Genomic DNA, 19,638 nt, shown 5'->3' with positions numbered 1-19,638 from the left:
CATTGCTTTCTTTGATCTATTGGGTTTTTTTTTTTTTTTCCCACCATATTGAGAGGCCTCTGTGGTTATTGGCAGTGTCTATGAAGCTGTACTAGTTCCATGAATACTACCCCAGTTGTGATATTGTGAGCTAAGTATTAGAACGGATCAATGCTAAATCTTCTCTTATTCATTTAAGTGATTACTGGACTCTGGATAAAATGTCAAACACCTTACGAACTGCAACCAAAGCCTTCCAGCCTGGCCTCAGTTCAACCAGCACTGAGGCAGCATCAGGGCTTAAGCCTAATACAAAAAATACATATCTTGTCTGCGTTCGCACATCAAGCCTGTTCTACAAGTCAGTTAAAGTTAAGACAGCTGCATATTTTGGTAAGCTATTGTTAAGGAATGTTAACAACACAAGAAATAATATATGTTCGTAAATGTAGGTAGATAAAGTATTTAGCCTGGAGAAATTCATCCATGGATTTTATCCATCCTCAAAATGTTGGACAGTGAAATTAGTGATGGAATCTGGGCCCTTTGGGGCACTTTGTAATTTAACAAAATTAAAAAAAAAAAATTTTTGGTTTTTGGTTTGGTTTTGGTTTTAGCTGTGGGGTGTTTTAACTGTAGTTTTAAAGGTTAGGTGGTTGGTGATTTGGGCGGAAGGAGGGTTGGGAATCTGATTCTTGTCGGTTACATTAAGCTAACTGATGGGTTGGTTCTGTGAATCCCCACCCAAGAGTCAACATGAGTGACTAAAGTAGGTGCTACCACTCCAAACCAGCCCGTGTTTATGCATAGTGCAGCTGATAAATGCCTGCCGCCACCGCCTCTGTCCCCAGACTTGAGTATCGTCATCCACTCTCCAATGCTAGCCACCTTTTAATTCTTTATAGAAAGGCAAAAAGATCACCTCCTCCTCTTTTGATAAGTAATTAGATGCAGTAAGTTGCCTGAAGAATGTTTAAATATTAACAGAAAAATATTGTGATCTTACACATCATTATATTCCTCATTAAGAAAGAGCTCTTTATGTGGTACACTGCCTGTTGGATTTCCATAGTCCCTTACCTCAGCCCCTTTGATTATTTGCTAGGCACAAAACACCAGATCAGGGGCTCCCTGACCTAGCATTTGCTGGTCTGAATAACAATAGCATATTCTCAGTATCCTGGAATTGTAAGTGCTGTTCTTCCAATTAATTTTCACCACACACACACACACACACACACACACACACACACACACCAAACAGGACCTTTGTAGTCATTATATATTTGTGGGAACCACTAATTTTTTATATCTGGCGAAACAAAATTATTTTTCCTTTGGAAAAATAGGCCTTTCCTTCTGTCCTAAAATATCTCACACAAAACACTGCAGTTTAATGACAGGGCTTGTCATAAGCCTGTAAATGACCAAGAATTGTTGATTGGACAACTGGCTTGAAGGGTATGTTCCACATTTAGAATTCATCATAAGGATGCTTCAGCAGCACGGCGCTTCTGGGTTGTATTCTGTTCAAATGGTTCCTTAGAAACCAGGAGCTGGTCTGCACAGAATGACTGAACCCAGGGGAAATATTTTTGTCTAGCTTAAGTGCTCACATTTTGGAAAAATCCATATCAAGTATTGCAGTACATATTCAAATTAATTTAGTTGAGCTACATTCTCCATTGAACCCTAACATTAAACCAAAAAAAAATTTCTAGACTGAAACTTGGTGCATATCAAGTGGGGAAAGAGGAAAAGACAAAACAAAACAGAAACTCCCTAAACAGGAGACCTCTGACAGGTACCAGACAGCACTTTCTTGGAGTTAGTGGTCCCCATACTCTCGTGTAATTGGACTAACAGTGGTTCTGGATGGGCTCTCCAATCCGCAGCTGCTTCTCCAGGAACTTGTTAGAAATGCAGATTCTCAGGCCCCACCCTAGACATGCTGAATCAAAAGCTCTGGGGGTGGAGCCAGCAAATCTGTGTTTTTAACAGGTCCTCTGGGCGATTCTCATGCCCACACAAGTTTGGGAATCACTGGACTAAGGGAAGTAGACAACCGGCCCACCCTATGTTTTAGATCACTGGAAGATAGCCGCCCAAGAAATTGGAACCGTGAGTTTGAATCCCAGCCATGCCGCTACCTCTTTCCAGGGCCCTGAAAGCTTCATTCAAACCATCTAGCTTTTCATTTCCTAAAAGCCACAAGAGCAGTGGCTGTTCCAGGCAGAATACTGCTCAGCATTGGAAGAAGGCACTGACGATTTAAAAGCGAGCACGTACATGTGTGCAGGGAAAGCTCACCATAGTTTATAGTCAACAATTCTTTTCTTTCCTTTCAAAACTACAGCAGTCGTGGATTCAGGACCCAGAGCATGTAGTCGTTTGTAACACATTTGGAATGACTGGGAGAAATGAGAAACAACATGCAGCAAATTAATAAGGAAAAGATTATTCCATCTGGGGAGCTGGGCTCTGCACCTGCTAGCACGTCCCTCTCTCTGTGAAACAGAGCTATATTGGTCACAAATTAAATAAGCTTCCTGAATTAATCAGCTATTAACATCCAGCTGAGAAGTCCTAGGTTCAACCCCTCCAGAATGACCAGATTGTAAACACAAAGGGCTTCTCCAGTGTTTGTGGCAAACCTTTCCCTGACTGTTGGAACTGTTTCTGGAAACGGGGACTGGAGAGTAATCTATTCCCACCCCCACCCCATCTCTGTGTGTATGTGTATGTCTGTGTGTGTGCACATTTCTGCACATGTTAGACTCCGCAAACAGCGTTTGAAGATTTTCTGTTTGTGGGCTGGGGTGGAGGTGTCCAAATATGTTAACCATCTATTGGGCAACGTGGAGACCTGAATTCTGGCAAGGCTGCCTTAGGAGCCAGGAGTCCTTGTAGCTCAGTTAACTAAGTGAAGCCTTTTTCTGGGTCCTGAACTTTAAAGCCCTCATCTATCAGGAAGTGACTCAACTGGACCGTCTTGGAGGCAAATTCCAGCTCCAAGAGTCTGTCATCCTGTTCTTCCTACTAAATCACTTGTGGTACAAAGAGATTAAAGAGGTATCTGAAGCACTTAAAGGCTGGGGAACAAATCTGAGGATTCACTGTCCATCCCCTGTCTCCATCATTGATGCCCTTACTGCTTGGCACGTACCACAAAATTGAAATCCAGAAGCACTTGGGTCCTGCATAGAAGTCGAAGCGGGGACATGCCCCAGGGAAGGTGTTCACTTCATATGTGACTATGAAAATGGTACCAAACTGCTTGACAATCAGGCAGAAAATGCCTTGGAGGTGGTGCCCAAATATTATTCAAGGGGTGAACTTCATCTAAACTTAATTTCAGAAGCCAGACAATGATATTTGCCTATTTTATGTCACTCCGTATTCAGTGGTACCTGGCCAAGAGAGACGCAGGGTGTTTTGTGGAGGCACAGTCAGGAAACCCTGGATCAAACCACAGCATCTTCATCCTGCAGATCACTGTCGCAGAACTCTGAACAAACAGGGCTCACACCTCAGTCCCTTTGCTGTCACCAACGACATGTTGCTCTCAGCTTGCCTCATTGCTGCCCCAAACATTCTGGATGTGTCCTCTTTCTTGAGACAATGGCGGTGAAGACAAGAGTGTCACACGATAAACCAGGGCAACACTATACCCAACAGCAGACTTCTTCAGAGCTGACCTTTAGGGAAGGTCATTCTGAGTGGAGCTTAGAAGACAAACTTCACTGGCACAGCGGAGTCTGGAATTCTTCATGCCAGCCTCCCAACCTTGGCTTATTCCTGGCCCAGGGGCCTTTAGGCCTGAATCTCTGAGAAGCCCCTATTTTCTTTCTAGTTCAATGTACTTCTGCTCCCAGTTTATGTCCATCCTCTCTTCCTAGTGACCCGAGGAGTCGTTTCTTCTGGAATCCAATGTCTCGCCTCTTGGAGCATAGTATGAGACTTAAAAGTATAGATTCTGGAGCCTGACTGTTGGGGTCTGAATCCCAGCTTTGCTACTAGAGGCTGTGTATCTGTGGGCAAGTTACTTAACTTCTCTTCACCCCAATTTCCTTCTAAGTGACAGGTAAAAATTCTACCACCTACCTCAGAGGATTTTTGTGACGATCAAATGAGTGAATACACATAAAGCACTGAAAAATGACGGACCTGTGGGAAGGTGTCAAGATGTTTTTACAAGCTCTTATTCTATTGACTGGTGATGAACTGGGCTCACCTAGCATGGGTATCAGAGATCCTTCTCTAACATTCTCTGATTCTTAGAGGAGATCCCATTTCATCGGTGTTTCATAAGCATCTAGGGCACTTTGTCTTTTCTGGAAGACTCAGAGAGGCAGCTCTTGGTTAGCCACTAACAATACTCCTTGGCCGTTGAGCTGTGGCCAATACACAAATGGAGGAGATATACTACAATAAAAGGCATTTTTCTAGACTGTCCAGTCCAAATAAAGCCCATTAGCCTTAAGTGTCCATTCCAGCTGAATGGAAAGGACTGAAGCCAGGGAGAAGTGGATGAACTCACATAGTCGGAAAGAGAAACCAGGAGCCCCAGCCACATTTCTAAGAATAGCCATGGCACGTCAGGAGGATCCTATCTCACCATTCAGCCTCGTGTTACCCAGACCATTACACAATGCTAACGGTTAGTGCTCTCTCTATGCAAGCACTGTTCCAGGTACCTCTTGCAGATCTAGGTGGCAGTGTTAGCACTCACATACTAGAGGTGAGGAAAGGAAGGCACAGAGGGGTCAACGGAGTTGCCCAAGGTCGCGGTACTAGTGAGTAGCAGAGCAGGGACTGGAATCCATGCAGTCTGGGTCTGGAGCCACTCTGCTAACTGCTGCAAAGTGGAAAGAGTGTAAAGAACATGGGAGGGAAACAGAAACAAAAGAAATGGAAAGTACCTATGTATCTAAGAAGATTCGGGCTTCCATCAGAAAGGAAGAACACTAATGGCATCTTCAATATTTAGCTTTCAAGAGAACACTGGCTTTCTCTTTTAAGGGTTAACATGCACAGGCTCATGTTGCATGGAGGCCCTTCCAAAAGCGGACACAACACTGCTCTGCGCTGAACAATCTGAGGGCAGGGTTTCTAGAGCTTTGTGCCAGCTGTTTCCAATACCTGGAAAGGGACAGCTGTCACCCCCCTCACCCTCATGGCAGATCAGAAGGGTTTCCTCTGAGTTGCCAGCATTGGATAGACAACGTGTTCTGGAATCGCTTGCTAAACTCAGGAAGGCCCAGTCCTCCCCAGGTCAAAAATTTACAAAGTTATTCTGTGTTTGAGATTGGTGGAAAAGAAAAAAAGGTCAGGGACCTTGGCCCTGCTGTGTCTGGACGACAGGTCTTGGACGACAGGATGCAGGGGGCATGTGCCACCGCCCCTTCACAGCTTTTGCGTATGGCAGACATGACTACTAAGTCCTTGCTGAGCTGAGTTTCAGCCTCAGAATCCTTCTTAAAATTGGGCTTTGTGTAGTCACTGCCAATTGAATGCAACTGACCCCAAAGATGAATTCGGTTTGCTGTCTTGGTTTCCCAGTTTCTCTAGAATAGATCTCAGAGGTAGTGGGATAGATCAGGCAACAAAGTAAAGTGCTGAGGACTGGACATGCCCATCAAGTTGGAGCAGAATTAGGGTGCGAAAGGGTAAAGAATGTTCTATAGACAAGTGCGTAGAGAGTGATATCCATCACAGACGGATGATCCATATGTGAGAAGCCCAGTGAAGGGTGATTAGTGTAGGAAGTGGTTGAACACAAGGAAGAGAGTTTGGCCATAGGCAATACTATTACATCACCGAGGTATTTTGTACAAGATGCCATGGTAGATGTTTCACATGCTATCCAAAATACGTGTCAACCATGAGAGATGAGATTTAAGAGATAAGGAAACTAACAATACACAAGCCTAAATCACTTGTCCCAAGGGTCACACAGTTAATAAAGGTTACATTCAGATTTGGAAGCCACATCTACATAATTCCAAGGTTCCCAATTTTTAAAAGTATTTTTTTTTAATGTTTATTCATTTTTGAGAGAGAGTGAGCGAGGGAGGGGCAGAGAGAGAAGGTGACAGAGGATCCGAAGCCAGCTCTACGCGGAGAGCAGTGAGCCTGATGCGAGGCTTAGAACTCACCTGAGCTGAGCTGAAGTCAGATGCTCAACTGACTGAGCCACCCAGGTGCCCCACCCCCAATTTTTTTTTAATGAGAAAATTGTTTTATTTTCTTTCATTATTCATATGCTACCTAAAAATCTTAGTAAATTTACTGCTGCCTCTATATTCACAATCTGTTGGCATTCTAGTATAACCTTATATCTTCTGTCATTTTTCTCCTCGCTCCCAGCTTTACTGAGATATAATTGACCGATAACATTGTATAACTTTAAGATGTACAATGTGTTGATTTGATATACTTATATGTTGCAAAATGATTACCACCATAGCCTTAGCCAACACCTGCATCATCTCTCATAATTACCATTTCTAAGAACATTAAAGATCTGTCCTCTTAGCAACAGTTGAGGTAAACAATTACAGTATTGTTACCTACAGTTGCCATGCTGTGCATCAGATTGCCCAGAACTTACTCATCTTAGACCTGGAAGTTTATATTCTTTGACCAGCATTTCTTCTTTCCCCCACCCCCCAGCCCCTGACAACCCCCATTCTAATCTCTAGTTCTAGGAGTTCAGCTTTTTAAGATTCCACATATAAGTGAGAGCATACAGTATATTTCTCTGACTTCCTTTCACTTAACAAAATACCCTCGCAAATGCCAAGGCCCCCAGTCTTATCCACCAGACCAGTGGTTCTAGACCTTGATCTGTATACATTTGAATCACTTAAGGAATTTTTTAAAAATACCTATGCCCAGGTCCCATCCCAGATAAGTTCAATCAGAATCTCCGGGAGTGGGGCCCTGGCATATGTTTTTCTTACAGCTTTCTAGTAGTTCCGTTGACCAGCCAGGGTAGAATTACTGCCCAAACAGGAGATGTGCCAGCGGCTGCAGGAGGGCTGAGCCACAGAGGAAGGTCAAGTGGCCCAGTGGTGTGGAGGACAGACCCCATAGACCAGAAGGCAGGCAGATCACCTGACCCCCCCCCCACCCCCCCGTAGCCTGCTTGGAGCCAGCGACAAGCTCCCACACATTGTTTCACTAAGACTTGGCTTGATCTGCTGGACTCCAAAGAACCTTATAAAGTTCAAGCAAAGAGAAAAAAAACAAGTAGTCCGTGTTGATTGTTTGGAACGGTTTCTCTGTTTCCCAAAGTGACCGTTAGATTAACATGTGGCTTTGCCTTCCGCGCCTTCTAGTAGTTTTTCTCTCTCCCCTATCCCTACCTCCAGCTGCCAGGCAGCCAGTCTTGATTGACGGTTAGTAGGGAAAAACATCTCTGTCTCATGGCGCCTTCCTGGAGGCTTCTTTTAGCAGCAAAGCAGGACATGCCCGGCTTAGCCAGGCCACGGGGCTAATCGAAATTGGCAAATGCTCTGCGTCAGCAGACACCGGGGTGCTAATGCCCCAGGTCAGCTGGTTAGAGGGTGAGTGGGCAAGTGCCTGGCTTTTTCCTCATCTTTTCAGAACAGGAATGTGAGTCCCCGTAATCGCAAGCCTGTGGGACCAGAGGCTATTTTGGGCATTCCTTTATCCAATGGAAAGTTAGGGGTGGTGTCATCTGAAAGTGCCAGGGGGCATCAGGTTTCACCCTTTTCCGGGACATGTACCTACAGGAAATGGAAGCTGTGTCAAGGAGACCAGATTGCGGGTGTCACAACGTCCCTTTGTTTTTATTTCTGTGTCATTTCTTTTCATCTGGTCCTTTCATTTTCAGCACACCTTGCCACTACTCCGGTTCAGGTCTTCATTAGATTCGTCTGGACTCTCCTACCACCCTTCTGGTGGGCTCTCTATCTCCAATCTGTTACCCCTTCCCCAGTCTACCCTCGCGTGATAGCAGAACGATCTCCCCTAAAAGTTCAACGGAAATAATGAAGTGAAAATGTTTCATAACACATTTTACAAGTAGCAACACCTACCTACACACAAGTTTGCTGACTTGGCAGGAGAAGGGGTGCAGTCCTTCCTCCCTGGTGAACACACAGGGGGATAATGTCCGGTGCTTTTGCAAAAGGATGAAATAGATTGAGAGGAACGTTTTAGGGTAAAAAGACTATGAATTGGTGCACACAGTATTGGAACCTGCAAACAAGTCCCCGAAAGGCATCCAAGGTGGACTTGTCTGCTCTGCGATGGTCTCTCATCTTGATACTCCTGATGAGCAGTGTAGGTTGGAGGCCTAATCATGCCCGTCTCTCAAAGAACCGAGGACAAGAGTGGCTAGCTGATGTGCCAGACATCACTCAGTGAGTGCAGAGCAGGCCCAGAACACGCATTTGGAGGACACGTGCTTTCCAGGGTACCACACTGACACAGACACCTTGATGTGGATGGTGGATGGATGCATGGATGAAAGGATGGAGCATAGTTGCCTCCTTGTAACATGTTGAAGGGCTCTCCATTGCTGACAGAGATAGTCAGACTGGCCTTTGTGGCATTCTAGGATGTGATTTTAGATTATCTTCCTCCTTTACTGTCCAGACAACCCCCAACACGCCCTACACTGCACTCTCACACCACCCCACCCTCCTCCTCAAATACAGCTTGTACTCTTGCTCCTCTGTGCCTGTGTGCATTTCCTGTTTCCCTCTCTGATTGTAGAAGCCCCACCTGACTGTAACCTCTAGTAGGATTGCCAGATAAGATACAGGATGTCCAGTTACATTTCAATTTCAGGGGCCACTTGGGTGGCCCAGTCGGTTAAGTGTCTGACTGTTGATTTGGGCTCAGGTCATGATCTCATGGTTCGTGAGTTCAAGCCCCACATCAGGGTCCATGCTGACAGCTCGGAGCCTGTTTGAGATTCTCTCTCTGTCCCTCCCCTGCTCGCTCTGTCTGTCTTGCTCTCAAAAATAAATAAATAAAATTTAAGAAATTCAATTTCAGGTAAATAATAAATAATTGTTTAATATAAGTATATCCAAATACTACATGGGACATACTTATATTAAAAAATTATTTGTGGGGATGCCTAGGTGACTCAGTGGGTTAAGCGTTGACTTTGGCTCAGGTCATGATCTCATAGTTCGTGGGTTCGAACCCTGTATCGGGCTCTGTGCTGACAGCTCAGAGCTTAAAGCCTGCTTTGGCTTCTGTGTTTCCCTCTCTCTCTGCCCCTCCCCCACTCATGCTCTGTCTCTCTTTCTCTCAAAAATAAATAAGCATTAAAGAAGTTATTTGTGTTTATTTCAATTCAAATTTAACTCTGCATCTTATAATTTCATTTGACAAATGTGACAACACTACTCATAAGATGTTATATGTATCCTCTGGTTTTATCCTGCCCATCTCAAAGTGGGGTTTGGTGCTTCTTTGTATTTTCCATACAGAATTCACTAGTAAACAACGTGTATTTTACTGTTTCTTAGTAAACATGGAAGATGGGGCTTACATTCCATAATACCTAACATTTTGTCTAAAAAATATTCTTATTAAAAAATGGCCTCAGGGCACCTGGGTGGCTGAGTAGGTTAAGTGTCCAACTCTTGATTTCAGTTCAGGTCATGATCTCACAGTTTGTGAGTTTGAGCTCTGCATCGAGCTCTGTTCTGGCAGTTCAGAGCTTGCTTGGGATTCTTTCTCTCCCTCTCTCTGCCACTTCTCCCTCTCAAAGATAAATAAATAAGCATTAAAAAAAAAAATGGCCTCATGAGCCTCTGTTCTTGGTCAAAAAGTCACCAAACATTCTTTTGACCTCTTTCCTATGTAGTATTCCGCTCTGCTCCCACTCCTTATTATGCAGAGAAGCTTCCATTTTCCAAACCCAAGCAGTGGCCCAAGGCTCTTTCACACACTGTGGCGAACTTACGAAAGCAACGTTTCGATGAAACATACCCTTCCATAAAAAGGAATTGTCTACTAAGAAGATAAAAATTGTTTATAGAATCTTTAAGATTCAATTCCATGAGGTCTTCAGGATTTTCCAAGGAAAATGGAATTGCTCCCTCTCCAGGTGGTAGTTACTTTATAAGTGACTCAGCCCCTTGTTTTACCCAATGCAATTTTAGCGCCATGGATATTTCATTCATGTGTGCACCCACTGAAGTCTGTCTAACCACATCCCAGAAAGTACTCAACAGGTATCCATTAAATTGCACGCCACAGTGTAACACTGCATTTTAAGTGAATTTAGCCCTATGTAGACACACAAGGAATCTACCCAGCAACCAGGTAATGCTGCTGGACAGTCTAGTTGAGTGACTCTTCCTCCTAGTTACATGTGACACCTGGAGAGTTTCTTTTAAAAATCATTATGTTTAGGGGCACCTGGGTGGCTCAGTCAGTTAAGCAGCTGACTTCGGCTCGGGTCATGATCTCGCAGTCCGTGAGTTCAAGCCCCGCGTCAGGCTCTGTGCTAACAGCTCAGAGCCTGGAGCCTGTTTCAGATTCTGTGTCTCCCTCTCTCTGACCCTCCCCCGTTCATGCTCTGTCTCTGTCTCAAAAATAAATAAACATTAAAAAAAATTAATGTTAGCATTATGTCTAGGCACCATCCCAAGGAAAGTGAATTAGAATCTTTGGAGTTCAGGCATCCATGTTGTTTTCAAAGCTCCCAGGTGATTTTATTGGGCAGCAAGGTTGAAAATTAGGAGTGGTTGCTGGAGATGCTTCTCTGGGTCTGATGCATGACAGAGGACAGAGGATAGGATAATGTGAGGGAGAGTCACGGCTTTCTCTTTGTTGTTTTCCTGTTGTATGTGTTTTATGGTTTACACAGTGCTTTCACACATGCATGGACACATACGCACATGCCACACCCACAACACAGTCTGGCCATCTAGTCTTCGCCGCACGTTCACTTTGTGAGTATGAGGGACATGGTGGCTACAGAAGTGCTATGTGGACGTGCAGTCAGTCTTGGTTTTGGTTGGGTTGGGAATTGCTCCGCTAGATCCCAATTCCACTTTCACTCTTTGGGGTTTTGGTCTCACCAAGAAATCAATAGCTGTGATACGTCTTGGGTATGAAAGGATGAAGAACTTGCTAATGAGGAATTGGCCAGCTTTCCACACCTCGATCCCCACCACTCGCCGACCTGAACCAACCAGAGAAAACACCAAGGAATGGCTTCTTCCTGGTTTGGATACATTCCACTTGAAGCTCTTCCAGGCATGTGAAGAATTCCTTTCAGTGTATGTGACTGTAAAGAGATGGGTTCTTGAAATGGAGAGTTTGAAAAGTAAGGATGAGCATGAACAGAGAGAAAACATGGGCCTGGGAGTCAGCAGATTGGAATCCCTGACCTTGCTCTGCCCCTCCTGCTCTGTGATCTGGGCAAGTCCCCCTTACTTCTTTCAGCCTTGGTCATGAATTCTACAAAAGGAGGACACTGAATTCAATGATCTGAAGGTTCCTTCCAGCTCTAAATGCTCCATGGATTCTAAGCCTTGAAGCAGCAATGAAAGCTCTGTTGTGACTCTATGAACCACTCTTAAGAAACAACATTCTTCCCCCAAGTCCTGCCTATATATGTGTTCAGACAGTGCACTGAAATGAGCACTGGATGGGACACAGTTCCATCTTGAACTGGCTCCATGTTCTTGAGAAAGTTGTGCTCCCTCTGTGGGCCCTACTCTTCTTAGCTATAATCTGGTGTTCAAGTACATTCTCTCTATGATCCCTTTCGGCTCTGCCATTTTAGGAGCATTGGGGCCCTAGTGACTGAGAGTTCATGTTACAGTGAATATAATATTCGAACATAGGAAAACATCCATAACATGAAGGAGAAATCTGAAATAAAGATGGAGAAGACATCAGTTGTCCAGGAACCAAATTATGAACAAAGGTGAAATGCAAGCAGAAGGAAGGAAGGGAGAGAAGGAGGGAAGAAGGAGGGAGGCAAAAAAAAAAAAATCACAAATAAAATTTAAAGTCTAGATGTATTCAGTCAGGGGAAAATACCTATATTTGCGTTTTACTTAGATATGGAAATTGTGTCATATTTCAGAAAGAAAACTCTTCAAATGAACAAGCGTGTTGTTTGCAAAATCAGTTCCCTTTGTGGTTAAAAAAAAAGCCTTTTAACTTCAGTAAACTAATGTAACTTTTTCAGAAAAGAACTAATTAGATACATAAGCCCATATTTTGTCAATTCTTACTAATTGACACAGGCGTAGGTTCTATTTTTGAGTTTTATTCTTTTCCCATTTGGTCTTTTTAAGAACCATGTTAGGGATCTTCAACTTTAGATGCACATTATGGAGCTTCATACTTGAGGTCCCTGGTGATGTGTCTTCACTGAGGGTTTCAGTCCTCATCCCTCTCTGCTCTCCTGCACACACCCCGGGATCTACTATTACTGAAACACCCACTGCCTGTTTCCCTTCTACCTTGCCCTTCCCACCCCAACCCTTTGCTTTTCCTTTCTCATCCCTGCCTCTGCATAAATAAATCCTTCAAGACTCAAATCAAACGCCACTTCCTCTCCACAAAGCTTCTCCTATTTCCTGGGTTAGAAGCAATCTCTGTCCCACTTTGGTTCTACCTCCCTAGTGGCACATCGTGTCTTCAACCCTGCAATAGTGCTTCTAGAATATGACTTTCTTGAGCGCAAGATTTTGCTTCTCAGGATAGCACACAGCACAGTGGGCATGAGGTCCAGCTGTTAGACCTGGATTTGAGTCCTGGTTCTGCTACTGGTTTCTGGGTGACCTTGGAGGGGTTACTCGATCTCTCAGCTTCGGTTTGCTTCCTCTATTAAAGGTGGATGGTACCTACTTCATAAGGTTGCCGGGACACTCAGTGAGAAAATATATGTGAAATGACACTTAATATAGCACTGTATGCCAGACGTGGTAAGCACCTGATATTTATTAAACTCAGGAACCTTATAGCAACTATCATAAAGCTCCACTTTACACAAAGAACCTAAGGATCTTGCTCAAAGTCCTACAGTAGGTAGTCTGCTCCATGATCCATGCACTTGGCCACTGTACTTAATTGCTTCTGTTCTGTAAATGTTACCTATTTTTATGAGTAAAATTCATTTCTTTATAGAGTCTAGTACACTGTTGGCATGGAGTAGATGCTCAAGAAATAATTAGTTGAAGGAAGTGACTCAATATTTAATTTGAAGAAATTCACCTGGTTAGATGCATCTTGGCTGTTACGGGATTAGCTACTTGAATGACGCACCTGTAGTGAGCTGACACATGCGTGATGAGCTTATACTTCTTTTCCGGTTTCCTTCCACCACCTCATTTCTACTATATCCATCAGGGGACCTAGGCTATATGGCACTGGCCTTTGGAAGGAAAGACTTGATTTGAAAAATTGTTCTCTTTCTAAGGAAGTGTCAATAATACTGAAGACATCAAAATGTTTCTTAGGAAGAATAATGACATAAAAGAATTACTATTTCACAGTGTGACCTTAGGCAAGTCATTTCCTGTCTCCTAGACGTAGTCTTCTCATCCATAGAGTGACAGCACTAAGCATAGTGATCTTTAAGCTCCAACATTTCATGATTCCATGTCGTTATACATTTCTTTCTTCTTCTGATACCTCAATATGTGCCTTAAGCAGCCAGGATACAGAAATGTAAAAATTTGACCTATATAAGATATACTTGTCAAATGCAAAAACCAAAACAGAAGTAAAGGCATTTTCTTTCTTAAAGAGTTATTTCCATCGCTACTCATAAATTTGCATAGTGTTAGTAGTAATAGCAGCTCCTGTAAATTTAATACCTTTGCATTTACTCAGGGCTTTTTGAGATTTTCAAAGGCTTTCACTCTCATTGTTAAGAGGTCTCTCAACTATTGAAAAGCATTGCAACAAAAACAGGAAAGACCGATGCATAGAAAGCCTGAATCCCATGTGTATATCTAACACTTATTAGGCATCCATCATTTCTAAGTTCTGTAAAGAAACTTAGACGACACACCCTAGACTCAAGGCTCATGCCCCCGAAAGGGAAGACATGCAAATATACACAGCTACAAATTAAGAGTATGAAAGTCTTGTGCAAAGAATGGCTTGCCTAAAACATCCTGGGAACCAGGCAATAGGCCAGAAGGTCATTCTAGAATTTTTCTGCCTTAAAAATTATAATCCTTTCCAAGTGCGTGGTGCCTCAGAGTTTCCAGAACCTTTCGTGTGCATTTCTTAATTTAATCCTTGGGGCAGACACACGTGCTGCCACCACCACATCCATGTCTTTGCAGAACTCTATTATTCTTAGTTGACAGATGGGGAAACTGTGATTCAGAACTACAAAAAGACTTGCCATAGGTCAAGAAATTTGTATAATGCTGACACGAGTCAAATCTTCTGACTTCAAATCCTGCTTTCTTGTCACTTTTCAAACTGTTTCTCTGAGGTCTCATGGAGATCAGAGGGTGGCTGGAGAACTCTGAGGTTTTGGTTACAGTCAGGGAGAATGGAAACAGATGTGCTTGGATGAGGCAGAAAAGCCCAGGTACCTGGAAGAAAGATGTTCTTTGGTTGCCTAGCTTAAACATTTTGAATTGGAAATGTATGTTTATCTCCATTTATAGATGAGGAGAGTCAGACTCAGAGTGATGAGTCCAGAATCACATAGCTAGTGGCAACCTCAAGATTTGAAATCAGGTGTGCCTTACTCCAAATATAATGACTAGAAACATGAGTTTTGGTTTGAGCTCTGCTCTCCACAGAGATCTGGGGCCACCCAGATCCCTAAACCTGTTCTCACTGTGAAATGAGGTTAATAATAACCACTGATATAATCTTATGTGAGATGAGTCCTGTGACACACACAATACAGTATTAGGCACCTAGGAAATGTTCAGCAACTATTTGCTATGGAGATTATTTGGCAGACCTCACTGCTTCTCTTCAGTACCATCCCTCACCTCCTCAATGCCTTCCCAGGAAGGTACAAATGGATGTGAGAAGATGTGGAAAAAATACAATCCAGTAGAATGAACATGAGTATAGCTGCCCAGCTCACATTGACCTCTGTGGACTGCCTTTGATCCATAGATGCAGACATGATGGATTGGGCAGAGGTGTTTGGATCAGAGGTCAACACTGCTCTAGATGAAAACAATCAGGTTCTCCCTCTGGAAATTTGATACTGGGATTGGGGGAGGCATGATAAGTATTGCATTTTTGGGGGAACTATTGCATGGAAACCTGAGAGCGATGGGGTGGCCATAGGAACTGAGGAGACAAAGACGAATATCCAACAGAGAGGGACAGGATGAAGCCAGTCTGCAGAAGAAGGAGGTAATAAAAAAGAGCTTCCTACCTCAGTCCATTCCTAAGACCCAGCTATGTGCCTGTCCTTCGGTTCCAATTCCATATCCTCCTGTTGTTCAAGCTGCTTGAGGAGTCCCACATTGCAGCAGCCACTGTGGCTCTGTGGTTCTGTTACTCTGCCCACACCGTGCAGGAGTCCAAACCCCCAAATCTCCTTGGAGTCATGAGGCTTGCTTCTTTAGGAAAGAGGACATTGAAGCTGCATACCCAAGCACCCAGAGGAACACTTAAGCCAGACTGTGTCTGGATTGAGGCTGTGTAATAAGCCTATTTCAAGTGATTTAGGCTTTAAGAACACCAGATAATATAAAAGACTGACACCCAAGATTTCAGGAGTCTGAACTGGACTCTGAGTCACATGCATCACTGAGATCCAGTCATGCCTAATGTGGGCAAGGTTTTCACAGAAAACTCAGTCTAAAGGAAGAAGACATTGGACAGACAGTCTTGGTGCAGCAATAAAGCCTTAGTCACCAAAGGAGAGGGGCAGATCCTAGCTCAGTATTGTGCCTCCCAGCCCATTTCCCTGCAACATCTCCCCTGGACCCTATGAAGCAAAGTAAGGGTATGCATGGAGGCAGAGCAGTGCTGTGATAAACACCAACCAAGCTAAGACTCTCTAAAACAGAAGTTTAGTAGCCATGCCAAACATGAGAGAGATGCATTTATTCTACCCACCTCTGCAAGGGAACCTGTACGACCTTGAGGCCTTGGTGTCAAGGTGAGAGACCACAGTGTTCAGCAAAAGTGGCTCACCAGGAGCTTTGACAGAACAAGGCAGATGCCATGCAAACTCAGAAGACAGATGTCTGGTACACACGCAGCCCCTGCAGGCTCTCAGAAATAACTGAGAGAGGGACGTCTTTTAAAATAATACCAGAAGTACTGCAAGAGCCACTAAAGGTGGTGGGGAGCGGGAGCAGTAAAGCCCAGGTTAGAAAAGGCAATAACTCCTGGGACGTAAATATGCGTTCAGGCAACTGCAAAGATGGGGACCAGATGCCCTGAAGGAATTTAATGAGGCTGAAAATTCAGGCCAGTGATGTGAAGTGCAGATGGCTGCTGAGTTTCAGGACTGAGAGTCATTCAGCCTCTTAACCTTAATGCAAATGGTAACTTCAGTGATCTGCAAAGCAGGTTCTCCTCTCCTATTTGAAAATCACCACATACATTTCCATTAGGGATTCAGAGAGCAGAGAGGGTGCCAGCTAGGGTAGGAGAAAAGCGAGACTCCGCTTTTCTTCATATCCCATATGGCCATTGATATAATATTAATTCAGGGGGGCCTGGCAATATTAATCCTTAAGTGCCCTGGGGATTTGAGAATTCATGGACATCAGAAGGGGAAAGCAGAATCCGGGTGGGATGGAAACGCAGAGTGGGATTTTGTGGTCGCGCAGCTTGGCCCCAGAGAGCCCCAAATTATGGTTCTACCACTTACCAAACATGTGATATAGAGCGTGTTGATTCACTTTTCTGGTCTCCAGCTTTTCTTTCTGCAAAGTCGAGATAACAATATGTAAAGCTGAGAGTTATAAAATGTTTTTTTAAAAAAATTTTCCTGTTATAAATTAGCACTCTCTTTTAATTCCAGTGTTGTTTTCCTTCCCGTTTCCTCTTTGAAAACTGTAATGCCCAGGAGACCGGACACATAACCTAGGCAAGTGTGGGGCTACCTTGAGACCAAGACATATAGGAGAGGGCCTCCCTCATTCAAAGAGGCTTCTTTAGATCCAGCCTACTCTTGGTGTGCAAACACCAGCCATAGAATATCAAACATGACTTTTAAAAAACTTTTTTTTAATGTTTATTTATTTTTTGAGAGAGACAGAGCATAACTAGGGGAGGGGCAGAAAGAGGGAGACACAGAATCTGAAGCAGGCTCCAGGCTCTGAGCTGTCAGCACAGAGCCCAACACAGGGCTAGAACCCATGAACTGTGAGATCATGACCTGAGCTGAAGTTGGATGCTTGACCAACTGAGCCACCCAGGCACCCATAAACATGATTTTTTAAAGAGAAATCAGCAATGTGGAGTTTCATGTGTAGTCTCATTTTAAATGTCTCAAATAATTCAATTTTCTTAAGTTTATTTATTTATTTTGAGAGAGAGTATGAGCCAGAGAGGGGCAGAGAAAGAGGGAGAGAGAGAATCCCAAGCAGGCTCCGAGCTGTCAGTGCAGAGCCCAATGGAGGGCTCAGTCTCACAAACCCTGATATCATGACCTGAACCAAAATCAATAGATGCTTAACCCACTGAACCATGCAGGCACACCTCAAATTTTTTTTTTTTAAAAAACCCATTATAGGGCAAATCTACAACAGGCTGCACTCAGCCCATGACTGCTGGCCCACCTTGAGAAAAGAGGTAACCAGCCTTAATCTCTCCTCAGAAACTAGTTCAAACCACCCAAGTCATCTTTGGTTTCCCCCAAACAGAAAGCCATACTGAGGGAGAAGGGAAGACAAGACTCAGGGATTTTTCCAGTGGCTCTCTGTAAGAGCACTTGGTTATTCACTTTGGATCAAGGGCTCCCATGTCCCACCTGTAGCTCCCAGGAGTCCTAGGGGATGACACTTTCTCAGCTCCCATCTTCCTGTGTTTGGACTCAGGTGCTATGAGGCTGAAGTCCCCATATGATGAGATTCTGTATTCTAGGAAGTGTTCTAATGTCCTGGTTCTCTTCTGGGTGGCCTCATTGCTCCTGAGAGAATAGAATCGTGCCATTAGAGATCCTCCTCTATGCAAAGCTGAGGGATGTATTTACAAAGCTTGTTGGGGGATTGATTGATTTTGACATTATCTCTTAGGCTGCTCAAGCTCAAATGAGGAACAAATCATCTGGGGAATCAGGTAGAGGAGGAAATGTCACTGAGAGAGACAGCCACAAACAAATGCAGATGGAGGTCCCTCGAGAGACACTGGCGTCAGAGGAAGTCAACACATTACAATAAGGTCATGGCCTCGGTGGATTAAGAAGCTATCAAATTCACAAAGAACATGATAGTTAAACAAATCCTAGCACAGAGGGAACACTTCCAAGGCTTTATCTTCAATGATCCGATAATTTAAAAATCATCTATGGCTAGCACTGCAGGCAGAATGAAAGGAGAGAATTCACATGGGTTAAACACCTACTGTATTCCATACATTGTGGTTCTATGTATTGTCTAGCTATGGGACGTGCACAAGGCACTCAACCGTGCTGAAGCTCAGTCTGCACCTGTGCTATAAGAATGATAATGTGCTGTCTTGTAGGATTATACTAGAAAATAAAGCAAAGTATATGGAAGCTGCTGATACTGGGCCTGGTACATATTAAGTATTCAATAAGTCATCACTATCCGTATCTCCCTGATTCCTCCCAATAGCCCATGGATATTATCTGAATTTCATGATGAGAACTTCAAGTGCACAGAGGTTACTAGTCCAAACTGCTTGCCCAAATTCTTCCAGCTAATAAGTCAAAGACCAAGATTCCAATTCAGGGTTGCTTGCTTTTTTTTTCTTCCCTACAAACTTGTTTTTCTGGTTTAATAACATTAGCAAGTCAATATTCTAAATTTTTCTACCCAGTTATTTTTTTCTCTTGAACCAAAATGGAATGAGGCAACATTTAACACCTGACTAAGCCCTCCGAAGTCCCTTAGTTCATTGCCAATGCTTTCCTCCAACACCCCAAACAGTTTCACAATCTGACATGTGGGGTCAAGCCGTCTCTTGTGCCTTCTGCCCTGGATCTTGGTTTTGGGGTGTCTGTCCCAGGCAAGGTCATTCAGACACTATCCAGCTGTCATCCAACACAGGTTGCCTTCGCAACTGGGTCTGCACCTCTGCACTGGTTTCTCCCATTTTCTTGCTTCGTTCCTGAACTTTGTCCCATTTGTCCGTGGTATTTCTGACATCTGGCATCCTGACATCTGCTCATGTTCTGACATCTGATTTGGCTTCTCCATCTTGACCCTCAACGTGGTTTTAATATAGCTCTTCTGTCCCTTTCTTGAAACCAGCTTGTGGAAACCAACTCACCGGAGCTGGCCAGGGCCCACAGCACAGGAAGCAGAGAACCATGCTGCAGTTTATAAATAAACCTGAGTGTTTAATATTCATTAATCACCTGGTCAACCCAGTCCATTCACTTTTAGGAAGCAATGATTAAAAAAGTAACAAAAACATGCATGTGTGTGCATAATACAGCATTGCTTGTAATGACCAAACAGCAGGGTTTGAGTATCCATCAGTGGAGCAAAACCCAATGTCATCAAATAC

This window comes from Felis catus, chromosome D1, assembly GCF_018350175.1.
Source record: "Felis catus isolate Fca126 chromosome D1, F.catus_Fca126_mat1.0, whole genome shotgun sequence".
NCBI classification, from domain to species: Eukaryota; Metazoa; Chordata; class Mammalia; order Carnivora; family Felidae; genus Felis; species Felis catus.
The sequence above is the reverse complement of the archived record's forward strand: the minus strand, read 5'-3'. Positions refer to the sequence as shown.